Below are 16171 nucleotides of genomic sequence, written 5' to 3' on the forward strand. Positions count from 1 at the left end.
TTCGCCTCCTCGCCAGGCCTCGCCCCCGCGCGGTGCCCCGGGCCGGCCGCGGCGCCCACCCAGGACCCCTCAGCCGCCTCCCGGACCGCCGGGCAATCCAGTCCCAACCCCCGCCCGCTTACGGAGCTCGCCTCCGCCGCCGCTCAGGGTAGCCGGGCTCCTCCCCGGGCCTAACTGCGGCCTCCTCAGGGCCTGCTCAGCGTCGCACGCCACGCCGCCCGGCCTAGCGCGGGAGGGCGCCTCGCGGGCCGCCGACCAGGCCGGGACCAGGCCGCCGCCCGCAAACTAGGCCCCACGGCCGCGGCGGCACCCGGGACTCACCGGACGGGAGTGCGGGCGGTCGGCGACGGTGGCGGGTGCTTCAGGCCGGCCTTTCTCTGGAGCACTGGGCCGGGCTCCGGCTGGTGGGGCGGGCGGAGGGAGGGAGGAGGGGCCGAGCTCGGAGCTGACAAAAAGCGGCCCAGCTCCCCGGCACGGGCCCGCCGTCAGCACGTCACGTCACCGCCCGGGAGAGAGACCCAGGAAAATGCGGAAGGGTAGATGGGCCCCCTCCTCCGCCCGGTGGGTCCCCCTGGCGCCCCGGGTCGGCGCCGCTTACGCCCCGCGACCGGGAAGCCCAGTGGCCTCGCTGTGGCGGGGTCTCCGGCGGCCTGAGTCTCCGTGACAGCGCCCCCCTTCTTTCCACCTCCTCCGCGCTCCCGCCCGCCGCCGCCGCTACACACGCGCCGCTGCCGCCGCCTTGGCCGTAAAGCCCGCGCGAGGCCGCGGTCTGTCGACCCCGCGGAGAGGCAGGAGGCCCGGGTCGCCCCCCACCATGTCCGTGGGCCGGGGCCTCCGCAGAGACCTACCGCCTCGCCGCGCCCGTACTGGCCGAGGCGCCAGCTCGAGTTGTTTGCAGGCCCTCAGACCCCCGCCCGCAGTAAATGTGTTTTCTTCATCCCCGTGGCTGGGGAAGAAGATAAATTTAGCAACCCCCGGCGTCCCCTGCCTTCCCTTAAAAAAAAAAAAGAAAACTCTTTCAAATAAAATGAAAATGGACTTGCCTGTTTAAATGGGTGTGCGGGCAAGAGGAGGGGGAAAAGGTTGCCCTAGAACAACCACCAAGCCCCTTAATTTTTTAATAAATAAGCTTTCAGGCAGGGAGTCGAATAATTAATTTTGGTAGTAGGGTAGCGTAATGAGGGAAAGATTGCATTTTCAAACGGGTTTCGCACAGTGCAGTGAACAAATTTTTAATGGTATATTTTATGTATACCTGCGTTTTACAGGGAGCATAGGAAATACAAGTCTTCTGTAATTCATAAATGATGAGTTTTCCACATTATTACATAAATAGCTACAAGTAGCAGAATAGGGTATGGATTTTTTTTTAATAAACTACTTAAACAAGCCTTTTAAAGTTAAAAAGGCGGGAGAGAAGGGGAAAACGTATTTGATCCAACAAAGCATTTATCAACTTCAAAAATATTTTCTTGTGTTTTCCTGAGTTCAATTTTTTATGCTATATTTCTGTTACTGAACTTGGAACTCAAACTATGTTTAAAAGTTACCAGGAAAAGTTAAATACTGCTCTTACATTTACCCAGAATCTGACATTGCTATGCTTCTTAAACACAGCACTAAATACTAACTACGTTTTTAAACAATAAAGAACACAAAAAATTATAATGCAAATAGCATACGGGTGCAAAATCTCTTTACAGAGGCCATGTATTGCAGTTGCTGTCACAACTCCCAGAATGCAAATTGTCCCTTCCTCAGACATCTTACAGTCACGAAATGCTTTTAAAAAGGAAAAACAAAGCTAGTGTTAGAAGAAATCTCTTGAGAAAACCCTAGATGATGATCTTCCTCTCAGAGCTATAGCTTTGATTTTTTTTCCAAGTGACTAAATTTCCTTTCAAATATGATAAATGACAACATGTCTTCATCGTTTATAGAAAATTCCTTCAGGTTGTGATAGGAGTGTATTCACAGGAAAGTAAATAAAGCTAAGCAATACTGCAGTTGGCCTGCACTTGTGTCCCAGCTGTTCTGGAGACTGAGGCAGAAGAGCTTGAGCCCAAGAGTTCAAGATCAGCCTGGCAACCCAGTGAGATCTTGTCTCAAGAAAATGAAAAAGAACCCAGGCTCCGGTGGCTCACGCCTATAATCTAGCAACTCAGGAGGCAGAAATCAGGAGGACTGTGGTTTGAAGCCAGCCCGGGAAAAAAAAGCCATCAGGAAAAAGGGCTGGTGGAGTGGCTCAAGGTGTAGGTCCTGAGTTCAAGCCCCATTACAGAAAAAAAAAAGTGCGTTTAGGGGGGAAGGGGGGGAGATTGTGCTTTACAGTTTAAAAAAAAACTGACATCCAATGTGTAATACTAGGTATGCCAAGAATGGGGTCTCTTAAATCATCCATTCAACTGTAAACAGTATTTAAGACACAAAAACCCTAGTGTCAACATTCTTGTTACTAGTTTTTCCATTATTACCATCAAATACCTCTAAGTCTACCAGTATTAATCACTTAAGAATGTCCAAGGAAGGCTGGAGGAGTGGCTTAGTGGTAGAGCGCCTGCATGAGGTCCTGAGTTCAAACCCCAATACCACAAAAAAAAAAAAAAAAAGTAAAACAATGTCGAAGGAGAATAAGGGAAAAACACTTTCTCAGTTTTAAAAATCACACATCGTGGCCGGTTAGCTCAGTTGGTTAGAGCGTGGTGCTAATAAAAATCACACATCATTTAGATCAAAGAACCCATTGTCATTACTTGTCCTACATAAAAAGACTTAACTTTGGAAAGAAAGTAAGAATAGCCTAGTTTTATTATACTACTTAAACCTTTATTAAAGTCCAACAACAACATTAAAAAGAACCAAAGATTATTCTATAATGATTGTACAAATGAAATAAAATATATGTGTGTGCGTATATGTATACTTTTTGTTTGTTTTTAGTTTTCAAAAAAGGGAAAGTGAGCAGGGGTGTAGCAGAGCCCTTGCCTAGCACTGAGGAGGATGCCCAGCACCACACACACACACACACACCAGTAATTTGTACTTCAAATCCACTTAGAAAAGGCAGTAAACAACTTTGTTAAATAGTGTTAAAAGGACAACGATTAAAAACTATTTTACTAGGAGTACACTTAAATATTATGATAAAGTGAAGATGCAAAGTGTGTTAATAGCAGACATAAAAAATCATTTGATACTATAATTAAAAACTACATACTTTATGAAAGTACAATAGAACCTGAGGTTACCTGAGATCACAAAAAGCATTTGGCAATCAAACCTTGCATGATTAAGCAGCAGACATCTACTTACTGCCTATCTTGCCTTAATACTTTTAGTCACTGAGGTTTTAGGGCCTGGTACTGGAGTTTGAACTCAGGGCCTCTTGCTCATGTTAGACAGGTGCTAGGCAAGCACTCGGCATGGTACTTTGCATCATTGTTTTCTGTTAGGGACCCACACCATCCTGGGCAAATGGAAGTGCTTGCCCTTGGGGAACTCAAAATCAGAATAAAAACTTTTTTTTAATATTTTTTGTTAGCAGTATTGGCACTTGAACTCAGGGGCTTCATAGGCAAGCACTATACTGCTTGAGCCACACCTCCAGCCCTCTTCCTTTTCTTAGAATAAATTAATTATAGAAAGGGGTTTCTTTGTGATATTGCCATACATGCATACAATGTACTTTTTTTTTTTTGCAGTATTGGGGTTTGAACCAAGGTACTCATGCTTGCTAGGCAGGCACTCTACCACTTGAGCCACTCAGCCAGCCCAACGATGTGCTTTGATTAAATTCATCCCCTCTATTACACTTTCTTAACCCCCGCTCCCCCTCGCAAATGAAAACATTCTTGAGCAAGACATGGTGGTACGTGTCTATAAATCCCAGCACTTAGGAGGCTAAGGCAGGAGGATTGCGAGTTTGAGACCAACCTGGGCTACATAGGGAGTCCAAAGCCAACCTCATGTACTTAGAGAGCCCCTGTCTCAAAAAACAAACAAAAAAATCTTAAAAGTGTGTCCATTTAAATTTTATCCAGGAAGATTAAGAATAAAACACTTCAAAAACATCTGCTATGCATACAAAATGGCAAGTTTTAAAGCAGACAAAGGAATTTTGATGATGTGCTAAAATTTATTTGTTCCTTCAGTGCTATTAATGTATATCAGATAGTTAAAAACATCTACTCAAGGTTTTGAAGATGTTTTAATAACTTCGCTAAAAATCTGTGGCATATTTATAGGTGCTTGAGCCAGAAGCAATATAAGACCTTTCAATTATTTTTCCAGAGAAATATTAGTCAGAAAAGAAGTGGCTGATTTGCACTATATGTCAGTCACTGATGGAATACAAAGAAAAAAACAATAAATTATTGGCTTATGAGAAAACATAGGACTTTTTGAATAAAGTTGTGATAATGCATTATTTTATAACCCAAAGATTAAAAAAAAAACTTACCTTTCCCTAGAAAGGTCTTACTTTTATTGATCTAAGCATGCTGGTGGCTCCCGCCTGTAATCCTAGCTACTCAGGAAGCAGAGATCATGAAGATCATGGTTCAAAGCCAGCCTGGGCAAATAGTTCCTCAGACCCTATCTCAAAAAACCCATCACAAAGAAGGGCTGGTGGAGTGGCTTAAGGTGTAGGCCCTGAATTCAAGCCCCAGTATCACAAAAAAAAAAATCATAAGAACTGCTTATCTGATACTTGTTGTACTTAACATGAGCAAGTTGAATCTTCTGTAGGAATTCAGTTGGCTATAACTAATTCCAACTAAGTCTTTGAGCTATACAGCTTCCCCAAGGAAAGCAATTTTAAAATAAACAGTGGCTGACAATTCGGTGATTTTCAAACAATATTTTTCATATGAGTCATTAGTTGTATATGACATTGCTTAATTCCTGAAAATCACCAATGGCCAAATTCTACCTCATGGATTATAAATCACAGAACACAGTAGACAAACTAGCTCTGCTAAAGACGTAAAAATCAATACTCAGAGCCAGGTGCTGGTGTCTCTCGCTTATAATCCTAGCTACCCAGGAGGCAGAGATCAGGAGGATCGCAGTTTGAAGCCAGTCCAGGCAAATAGTTCCATGAGACCCTATCTCGAAAAAACCCATCACATAAAAGGGCTAGTGGAGTGGCTCAAGATGTAGGCCCTGAGTTCAAGCCCCAGTACTGCAAAAAAAAAAAAAAAATACACAGGCCTGGAAAGCACAAACAGTAACAGGAAGCACCCTCAGAGCCTAGATTGTGGCTTCTACAACTTTCCACTGAAGGAACCAGGGCTCCTCAGAGAAATGAATGACTGCCTCTTGGACTGCACCAGGAAAGTAGACGATGAGCCAGGAACACCTCATACCAGAAAGCAAGAAAAGAAAGTACCAAAACTTACTAGCAGTGGGTCAAAAGGGCTTAGGAGCCAGTTTAAATAGTTCATCTGGTAGCCAGGCATGGTGGTTCATGCCTGTAATCCTAACTACTTGGGAGACCAAGATTGGGAGGATCTAGGTTTCAGGCCATCTGAGGCAAAAAAAAAAGTTATGAGACCCCATCTCAGCAGAAAAAACTGGGTGTGGTGGTGCATGTCTGGCATCCCAGCTACAACAGGAAGCCTAAAATAGGAGGATTGTCCAGGCTGGGCAAGGCATAAAGCCAGACCCGATCTCCAAAATAGCCAGAACGAAAAGGACTGGAGGTATTGCTCAAGTGGTAGAGCACCTGCCTAGCAAGCACAGAGCCCTGAGTTCAAACCCGCAACTCAAGACCAGCCCAGGTAAATAGTTGGAGAGACCCCCATCTCCAAAATAACCAGACCAAAATGGACTAGAGGTGTGACTCGAGTGTTAGAGTGCCTGCTTTGCAAGCACAAAGCCCTGAATTCAAACTCCAGGCTCACCAAAAAAAAAAAAAATCCAGCTGGTTACACTTTAGAAAATTTGAATGTCAAAAAAATGATAATTGATATGGATATGTTCGTGAATTTATGAGACTTTACAAATGATCTACTAGTGGTGTTGGTTGAACGATTTTGTAAAAGTACAAGAAACTAGTGAATTTTTCCCCCTTGGTGCTAGTGATCAAACTCAGCCTAGGTAAACCCTTTCCCACTGAGATACAATCCCAGACCTTTGGGATTTTTGTTTGTTTGTTTGTTTGTTTTTTGCTTTGTTTTGGTGGGACTGGGGTTTGAACTCAGGGCTTCACTCTTGCAAAGCAGGTGCTCTACCACTTTAGCCACACCTCCAATCTATTTTGCTCTGGTTATCTTTGGAAACAGGGGTCTTACAAACTATTTGCCTGAGCTGGCCTCCAACCTCAATCCTCCTGAGACTCAATCTCAGTCTCCAAGTAGCTAGGATCACAGACATGAGCCACTAGCACCTGGCCAGTCCTTGGTTTCTTATGACAGAGTCTCACTATGTAGCCCAGGCTGGCCTCAAAATCTATCTCCTCCTGGGTTGCCTCCTGAGTGCTGAGATTACAAGCCTGTATCACCATGCCTGGTACCTTAAAACAGTGATTTTGGTGGTATGTAAATTATATTGCAATTTTTCAAATGATTGCCTTTGGAGAATGCTAGAGAACCCACTCATTATTTTGAAAACCAGTAAAAGGAAAGATGAAGCCCTTATCCTGTAAGAGCTGTTCCTCAGACTAGCCAAATCTTTCATTGGGGAACTCTTTTTTTTTTCCTAGAAGTATTCCACTAATGCATGAAGAAGGCCTGATAGAATTAAACTATCACCATTTATTAGTGTTAATCCACTAATGGATTAACAATAGATCTTGGCAACAATAATTAGTGACTGCAAGCAGAAGGACATCCAGATATATGGCTCGTGATAGAAACACACAATGTTGCTCGCCAAAAGATAAATAAATAAAAAGTCAAATCTGAGCTTGATCAACACTCTTGCTGAAACCACTAGTTTACAGGAAACACAGAGGACAGAGAAATAAATCAATGGAACCCCAGGGATGTGACCAATAATATCCACTTGGTGGGAAACTCTACAGGACATATAACCTGCTTTCTTATTCCACAAATAAGTTTATAAGAAAAAAATTAGAGAGGAAACCAAACCAATGGATTAGAAAAATCTTAAAAGACACTTCAATTCATTGCAAGATATAAACTTCATTTAAATCTTGATTCAAACAGACAACCTTTAAAAAAATTGATGATGCCAGGTGCTGGTGGCTCACGCCTGTAATCCTAGCTACTCAGGGGGCAGCGATCAAGAGGATCATGGTTCAAAGCCAGCCTGGGCAAATAATTCGTGAGACTATCTCAAAAAAAAAAAAAATCACAAAAAAGAGCTGGTGGAGTGGTTCAAGGTATAGGCCCTGAGTTCAAATCCCAGTACCACAAGAAAAATTGATGAGACAACTGGAGAAATGCAAACACTCACTGGATTGTTGTCAACACTAGATATCTGCTGATAAAAATAAATTATTGCTAATTCACTTAGGTATAATGATGAGGTTATAATGATATCTAAAAATGAGTCCTTATCATTTAGAGATATAAGACCAAAATACTCTTGGATAAAATAATACAATATCAGAGACAGCCTTCAATTAACATGAGGGAGGTAGGAATGGAATAGGCTGAAGGGTAAAGCGGGTGGAGATGTGAACGAAACAAGATAAGCAGTTGTTGAAGCTGGATGATAGGCATAAAAGGATTTGTTGCATTAATTTCCTTGTGTAAAATATATTTTAAATTTTTTATAGCAAGTTTAAATATATATGTACATATATACAGAGAAGAAAATTACCTTCAAATTTCAAAGAGACTTCAGAATAGATGGAGCAATACAGATACTAATGGTTTCCTTTCTCACTGTCTATGGACCATATTATATTGCTTATTTTCAAAACAATCAGCATAATTAAACAATGAAATAAATAAAACTAGACCATTTATGATGAAGAAAACAGCAATGGTTTTCAAATTTGTGAGGCCCTGAAAGTGTGGCTCAAGTGGTACAGTGCTTACCTAGCAAGCAGGAGGCCCTGAGTTCAATCTCCAATACTGAAAAAAAGAATTGTAAGGGTAAAGATGCAGATCACTAAGAATTTCTATCTGGTAAGTGTGATCTCGTAATGTGTCAACTTGACTGGGCTAAAGGATGACCAGATAGCTGGTCAAACATTGTTTCTGGGTGTGTCTGTAGGGGACTTCTGGATGAGATTATTTCCATACCAAATCTCCTCTCATCCTATGCATACATTATTGGCTCTGTATCTCTGAGGAACCCTAATTACTAGAGTAGGTATGGGATAGGGATAGGGAATCTGCAGTTTAAGCAAAAGCTCAGGTGATAACATAGATAAGTGGTCCACACACCAATGACAATTGAAGGAGAGGCCTTGAGTTAAAACCCCAGTACTGGAAAGAAGGAAAGAAGGGAGGGAGGGAGGAGGGAAGGGAGGAAAATACAAGCTGGTGTGGTGGTTCATGCTGTAATCCTAGCACTTGGGAGGCTGAGGCAGGAGATTATGAGTTCCAGGCAGCCTGAGCTATATAATGAGACCTTGTCTCAAAAAAAGAGTGTGAAGGTGTAGCTCAGTGGTAGAGTGCTCACTTAATGTGTGACACTTTGGGTTTGGGCCCCAGCACCACACACACACACACACATACACACAATAAACATTTAATACAGCTTTATAAAAATATTCATACATCTTTCTATATAACTCTTTGCACACATACATGAGTTTTTCCAGATTAGAAGAGTAGCTCAAATGGTAGAGCGCCTGCCTAGCTAGCTTGAGGCCCTGAATTCAAACCCCAGTACCACCACCGAAATAAATAAACAAACAAAGAAATAAATAAATAAAAGAGTTTTTCCTAGAGTATCAAAAAGTAAGATTATCCAGACTCTGGGTGGCACCTAGCTACTTGGGAGGCTGAGATCAGGAGGTTCACTGTTTGAGGCCAGCCAGAGCAAATAGTTTGCAAGACCTTATCTCCTAAATAACCAGCAAAATGGACTAGGGGAGGAGTGACTCAAGCTGTAGAGCTCCTGCTTTGCAAGTGTGAAGTCCTGAGTTCAAACCCCAGTCTCACAAAAAAAAGTAAGATTGCTAGGTATGGCAGGTTTTCAATTTTACTCCCCAAAATGACTATACTGATGTTCAATCCCCCAGGAGAATAAGAAATTCCATTACCGTAAACTTGGTTCAATGCTGGATGTGCTCATACTTTTAATTTTTGCCAATCTGATAAGTGAGAAATGGCAAAACTGTTCAATTTACATTTCCTTGGTAACAAGCAAAGTTCAGGGTATCTTTGAATCTTTATTAGGTAGTTTTCCTCATCTGGAAATTGCCTTGGAATAATCTTCATTCATGTTTCTATCGAGTTCGAGTACCCTTTTTCTTATTCATTTGTAGAGGTACTTTATACATTGGGAATATTAATCCTTTGCTTGTTATACACATTACAAATATCATCTCCCTAACTGTTTGTCTTTGAACGTTGTCTAGGGTACTTTTTCAAGTTGCATGTCAAGTTGCAAGTAATTAAAATAACCTGAGGGACTTTTAAAAAATACCAAGGACTAGGTCCTACTTCTAGAAATTCTGGTTTTGTTTTGTTTTGTTGTTTTTGGTTTTGGCAGTACTGGGGCTTGAACTCAGGGCCTCACACTTGCTAGGCAGGTGCTCTACCATTTGAGCTACTCTGCCAGCCCAGAGTGTTTGTCTCTTAAGACAGGGTCTCGCTATGTACCCCAGGCTGGCCTAGAACTTGAAATCTTCCTGCCTTGACCTCCTGAGTTCTAGAATTACAGGCATGTTCCCACAATGCCTGACCACTTCCAGAGACTCTAATTTTACGTGGGTGAGCCCCTAACACTGGCATATTTTTCAGAAGTTCTCCAGGTGTGGGCTGAGCATGGTGGTACATGCCTGTAATCCTAGCACTTGAGAGGCTGAGGCAGGATGGAGAGTTCAAGGCCAGCCTGGCCTACCTAGTAAGATCTAAGCCAGCCTGGGCTACATAACAAGACCTTGTCTCAGAAAAACAAATAAATAAATAAAAAGTTCTACAGGTAATATTCAGGCAAATTTCAGAACCATGAATTTGGTGAATTGAAACTAAAATAGAAAAGTGAGTGCATCATGAGTAGTAAGAGTATTTTTGGTGAAGTTGCGTTTCATACATACAGAAACACAACAGGCCCCAATTTCTTTCTTGCTAGAGGTAGATGTCAAACTTTTTGTTTGTTTGTTTTGTGAGACAGTCTCTTGCTATGTACCCCAGGCTTGCCTCAAACTTGAAATCCGCCTGCCTCAGCCTCCCAAATGCTGGGATTACAAAGTGTACTACCATACCGGGCAGACCATAGGAGGCTGAGGCAAGAAGATCTCAAGTTCAAGGTCAGCCCTGGTCCAACATAAACAAGACTTTGTCTCAAAAAACAAAACAAAATAAAATGAAAACAATAAAAGTTTATGGTATAAAAAGGTCAGTCATAGCTGTGCCTGCAGAAAGGTTAAAGACCATCTCTAGGTGGGTATGGTGGTACAGGCCTGTAATCCCAAACTCAGGAGGCCAGCCTGGGCAATACATCAAGACTCCATCTCAAAAGTAAAATTCTCCAACATCATGGTTGGACTTATTTCAATGTATCTTAAAGGTTTGGGTTTTGTTTTGCTTTGGTGGTACTGGGGCTGGAACTCAGAGCCTTATGCTTGCTAGGCAGTGGTCTACCACTTCAGTTACTCTACCAGCCCTTTTTTTCTATATTGGGCATCTTTCCTTCAACATACATGGGGTATTTTCAAGAAAGAGTACAGAGAACTATTTGCCTGGACTGGTTTTGAACCATGATCCTCCTGATCTCTGCTTCTTGAGTAGCTAGGATTACAGGTGTGAATCACCGGCACCTGGCTAACGGTTTGTTATAAATGAGATATTTTGGTCTATATTCTTTAATTGGTATTGATAATGTATAAGGACAACCAAAAAAGCCTTAGGGCAGATGTATTTCCAAATTCAGATTTTCCAAATTTATAAACACAGTACAATTTTTTTTAAAAAGCCAGGCGCTAGTGGCTCATACCTATAATCCTAGCTACTTCAGAGGCTGAGATTGGGAGGATTGCTGTTCCAAACCAACCTAGGTAAAAAGTTCACAAGATCCCATCTCAACAGAAAAAGCTGGGCCCAGTGATGTGCCAGTGTCATCTCAACTACTCAGGAGACTGAGGCAAGAGAATTGCTTGAACCCAGGAGATCAAGGGCAACCTAGGTAACATAGGAAGAACAAGTCTCAAAAATAAATCTGCCGAGTGCCAGTGGCTCACATCTATAATCCTAGCTACTCTGGAGACAGAGATCAAGAGGAGCATGGCTCCAAGCCAGCCTGGGCAAATAGTTTGCATAACATTATCTCGAAAAAACCCTTCACAAAAATGGGCCGGTGGAGTGGCTCAAGGTGTAGGCCCTGAGTTCAAGTCTTAGTACCACACACACACAAAAAATCTGTATCTGTATATCAATACCTATATCATACTAGTTACAAAGCAAGGTGTGTTTTCATATTATTTACATCAACTTTGATTTCTTAAACACAGAGAGTGCTTTTTCCAGTCTATTGTACACCGATATTTCTATAAAATATAACAAATTATTAGAAAAATTTAAAATTTAAGTGACATAAAAAATACAAAGCCAGTTTTTGGTTTTTTGGTTTGGGGGCTTGTTTGGTTTTTTTTTTTATAATAGAGGCAGCAGACAAAATTACTTGGTCAAATGTTATAAAAGTTTTTAAACACTATCAGTTTCTGTATTTATCATGTCGCAGACAGGTAACAAAGAGCTTGTCAACTGGCATCACTCCACAAACCAAATTTGTAATAGCACTGGTTTACATACGATATATAGCATTAATGCATAAGTTACATGACCCTTTAGTTAGCAACTTTTGCCAAAGGAGCTCTTGAAAATTATACCACTTTTTGATTAAAGCCTCCTTTTTTAAGACAAAATGACTTTTCAAAAAAAATATATTAAATAAATATGCCAAAATGAATGTGATAATTTAACATCACGCTTTAAGGCAAAAAATGTGGTCACTAATTACAGGACGTAAGAATTCCTCTCCAGAGAACATCATATGGAATAAATTTGGATTGTGTCCTGTTCTTGAATGAACCACAAATGTTTTCTCATTATTTATTTCTTTTAGCATACAACATCAAGCAAAAGAAATAAACACCCCAAATTAAGAACAAAACAGGAAGATGCATCTGGCAGAACCGTGGAAGTTTCGTAATTCTCCCAAAGGTGAGACAAGCCAAGGATACAGCAGGAGCCTGACAGAGTATTTCAATGAAGTCTGGATTGTGCATACAAGATTTCTAGGTGCCTGGCAACAGAGCCCCTGCTTTTTAGCAATATCATTGTATTAAGGGGAAATTTCACATGAAAATGCAATATAAAAAGAGTCAGAGCTTCCGTGATCTGGTCTGGTGAGAAGTTGGGGTTTTTCACTGTGAGGAATGACTTTGTGGGCAGAAAAAAACTGGATTATGAGTAAAAGGGGTAAACTGAGCTGTGATCTGGACCAGAGCTCTGCACTGTTGGAGGTCACACGATGTCCCCAGGTGCTGCAAGGACAGTTATTCCAATTCAGAGGGTCCAGGATGGAGCCCAAGAATCTGCATTCCAGCAGCACCCAGGGATGCCCTTGGCCGCACTGGTCTGAGCAGTAGGGGTTTCTGGGATCCTGCAGAGCTTTGCTTCTCCTGCATGGAGTCTGTGTCACCTGTAAGTCACACATTGCAAGCACTGGCCAGCGCTGCTGCTAGACAGATAAGGTGGGGGTGGGGAGGCAGGAAATGGCAGAACCTTCTTCCTCAGGTGGCCTGGAAAAAGGGGCCGGGCTCATGACAGCCAGTGGCTCAGACCCCTCCCCGTGCCTCAGGAAGCCCAGGAAGGCTGGGAGCAACACAAGGCTTAGTCCCCTTGCTCTTCTGCTGAGCACCTGAATTCAGCCAAGGCCAAGCCTGAGGAGCGCCAGCAATGCAAGGTGGGGAGAGAGATGAGAGATAGGGGAGCAGAGAGCACGGCACCCGCACAGAGATGGTACTTGCTGTTCTAGCCACAGGAGGCAACAGTGACATATTTTAGAAAAAGATTTTCCTAAGCTCGAGAAAGATCTGTATCTGCAGGCTGAAAGAACTCGCCATGCTTCAGGGAGTATTCACTGCCTACACATAGACATGTTTGACAAGGAGAAAACTCCTGTGACCATTAAGACAGGAGAAAATCATCCTTTCTCAGGGCTGACTTGGATTTGGTGCTACTTGGTGCTTTGTGCAAATTAGTTTATGTGTTGGAAACTTAATTCCAAATTTGTTTTGGTGGTATTTAGGGGCCAGGCATTGGAAGATAATCAGGATTAAAGTTCACCTGGGTGGGGTCCCCATGATGACATCAGTGGCTTTATAAGAATAGAGAAACCTGAGCTGACACACATTTGCTCTGTCTTGCCATGTGCTGCCCTCTGCCATGTTACTTTGCAGTAAGAAGGTCCTCACCAGATGCTGGTGCCATAGTTTTGGGACTTCCCACCTCCAGAACTGGAAATCAAATAAACTTCTATTGTTTATAAATTATCTGTTCTCTTCTGTATAGCAACAGAAAACAGATTAAGACAGTCCCTCAAAGGCATTTTTCCCCCTACGTATGGATCACATTTTGATTTTTCTTGCATGTCTCGTACCTTTTTGCTGAAAACTGGGCGTTTTAGAGATTGTTGTAGCAATTCTGGGTTCTGATTCTCCTCTACCTCCAGGGCCTGTTATTTGCTTGTTATTTGTTTAGTGACTTGACTGGGCAGTTCGATAAAGTCTTGGTTCCCACACAATCACAGTCTCCATAGCACCAGCAACAGCTGAGCTGTTTCCCTGTTAAGATTCTAGCTGATTTACCTGTAATGCCTTTAATGGTATCATACCCAGCTGTTAGCCTTCACTAATTTCTAGCTGATTATTCTGTTTTGATATTGCAAGGGAGCATAAATTGCTCCACAGTTTGATCCAATTAAAGTCAGTCCCCTTTTTAGGGGCAGGATGTTGTCAATCTTTGAGGCTTGCTCCCACCCCAGGACATTTCTTAGCTGTCTCTTTTTTAGGGGGGCGGTGGGAGGTAACTGGAGTTTGAACTCAGGGTTTAACGTGCTCTTACCACTTGAGCCACTCCACCAGCCCTTTTTTGTGATTTCTTTTTCAAGATAGGGTCTCAAGTACTATTTGCCAGGGGCTGGCTTCGAACCATGGTCTTCCTGATCTCTGCTTCCTGAGTAATTAGGATTACAGACATAAGCCACAGGCATCCGATAGCTGTCTCTTCTTGGTTATCTGTATTAAAGTTAGAGCCTGTCTACCAATTCCACTTGATACTACTAATATCACAGAGCTAAAATGGCCTTTTGACTGCTCACCATCAAGATTTGCATGAACTTTCCCACACTCTATCACAAGTAAAGTTAGTCCTCTTACAGCTTTCTGATCTTTGGTCTGCCTCTTCTGCTGGGCAGAATTTGCACCACTTACCTGAGCTGGGTGGAGGGCAGAGGATGGTGGCCTGCTTCTTCCAGAGTGACTTGCTTGCTTTACAAGAGGGATCTTGGGGTGAGGAAATTAGCCCCTGGTCTTCTTGTTTTGCTCCTCCTGGTGTGGAAGCTTCACCCTGTGAGCAAGTTGGAGTGGGAGTGGTCAGGACTTAGTATTACCGCCTACCCTCCATGTAATAGGACTCCTACCCTAAGGTGGAGGCTGGAGGGGGAAAGGAGATCTAATCTTCTGCCCAGGAGTTAGCCGGAATAAAACTCTGTAACACTGCTGTGATAAAAGATGTTGATGGAGTGAAACCACAGCCCCACCCTGAAATTCTGAAGAACAGAATGAGCCTCATGTTCTTGTCTTATCTTCCCAGAGGAGAGCTTCCACCACACTGAGCTGGAAGTGGGGGAGTAGGAAGCAGTTTGTGACCCAAATGCCACAGACTCCCATTGTTTTAACCAAGGTTTAGTAGCAAATTTTCTTGAATAAGAATATATTCATCTGATGTACGTACTTAGGAACAATTTCAGAGACATAAGGATGATTGGGTTTTGCATTGTTTTTGACAGGGTCTCACTGTATAGCTCAGGCTAGCTTTGAACTCACCATCCTCCTGCCTCAGCCTTGCAAGTGCTGAGATTACAGATGTGTGAAATCACATCTGGCAATGGTTGTTAAAACAAATTTCACCAGTTAAATGCCTTTTTCATTGAGGAGTGTATCTACCAATTTCCTCATCTCACCAATTTGTAAGCCATCTATCTCAGCCAAGTGTTTTTTAAGGTTAAAAAAAGTATGGTAATATTAAAAATTCATGCCTCCAAACTTATTTTGATATATTTCAATCCACTGCAATTTATTTTTAGCAGTACTGGGGTTTGAACTCAGGGCCTTTGCACTTGCCAGGCAAGTGCTCTACCACTTGAGCCATGGCTCCAGCCCTGTAATTAGTTTTATTAATGCTAAAATTACCTCAATTTTGGCTAGTGGGAACTTCTTTGATTTGACTCCTGAGTCCTTTTGATAGGAACCTAGCATAGCTTTCCTGAAGTTAAAATACCTTGTACATGCCAGGAGCAGTGGTGCATGCCTATAATTTCAGCTAGTTGGGAGGCTGAGGCACCTGTTCAAGATTAGCCTATGCAACTTCTGTAGACCCCCATCTTAAAAACATTTTTAAAAATGGCTGGCAAAATGGCTCAAGTGGTAGAGTGCCTACTTTGCAAGCATGAGGCCCTGAGTTCAAACCCCAGTGCCACCAAAATAAATAAATAAATAAATAAATAAACCTTGCACATTACGTTACCTAAAGCCACAGAATGTTTTTGAAAATTGTACAGTCACATTTAGCAGTATTAAAACGAGTTTATATGCCTTCCAAAGAACTGAAGAAGACAAAAGCAAGCACTCAATAGTGAGAAAAACCAAATTTTAAAAATCAGTGCCTGGAAAGGTGTAGCTCAATAGTCCAGTGATGACCTGGAAGGCACAAGGCCCTGGGCTCAATTCCCAGCACTGCAAAAATTAAAAGAAAATCATAACTAAAAAGTGACAAGACACTGGGCACAGGTGCTCATGCCT

At 42.5% G+C, this 16171-nt stretch overlaps 1 protein-coding gene across 4 annotated transcripts in view; it reads right to left on the reverse strand.

Annotated features, from left to right (window-relative positions):
* Zfx (zinc finger protein X-linked) overlaps positions 1-14600 on the reverse strand; it is a 61200-nt gene extending 46600 nt beyond the window's left edge. The window contains exon 1 of one of the 4 annotated variants that reach the window (XM_074063680.1): positions 14582-14600. The gene's annotated coding sequence lies outside the window, so the exon portion shown is untranslated. Of the gene's footprint in view, positions 1-122; positions 181-321; positions 651-848; positions 897-14581 lie in introns of those variants that run through there. The other 3 variants (XM_020180515.2, XM_020180497.2, XM_020180505.2) reach the window with 3 other exon arrangements.
* Positions 14601-16171: the final 1571 nt, after the last annotated feature.

The sequence above is a fragment of the Castor canadensis genome, chromosome X, assembly GCF_047511655.1.
Source record: "Castor canadensis chromosome X, mCasCan1.hap1v2, whole genome shotgun sequence".
In the NCBI taxonomy this organism is placed as follows: Eukaryota; Metazoa; Chordata; class Mammalia; order Rodentia; family Castoridae; genus Castor; species Castor canadensis.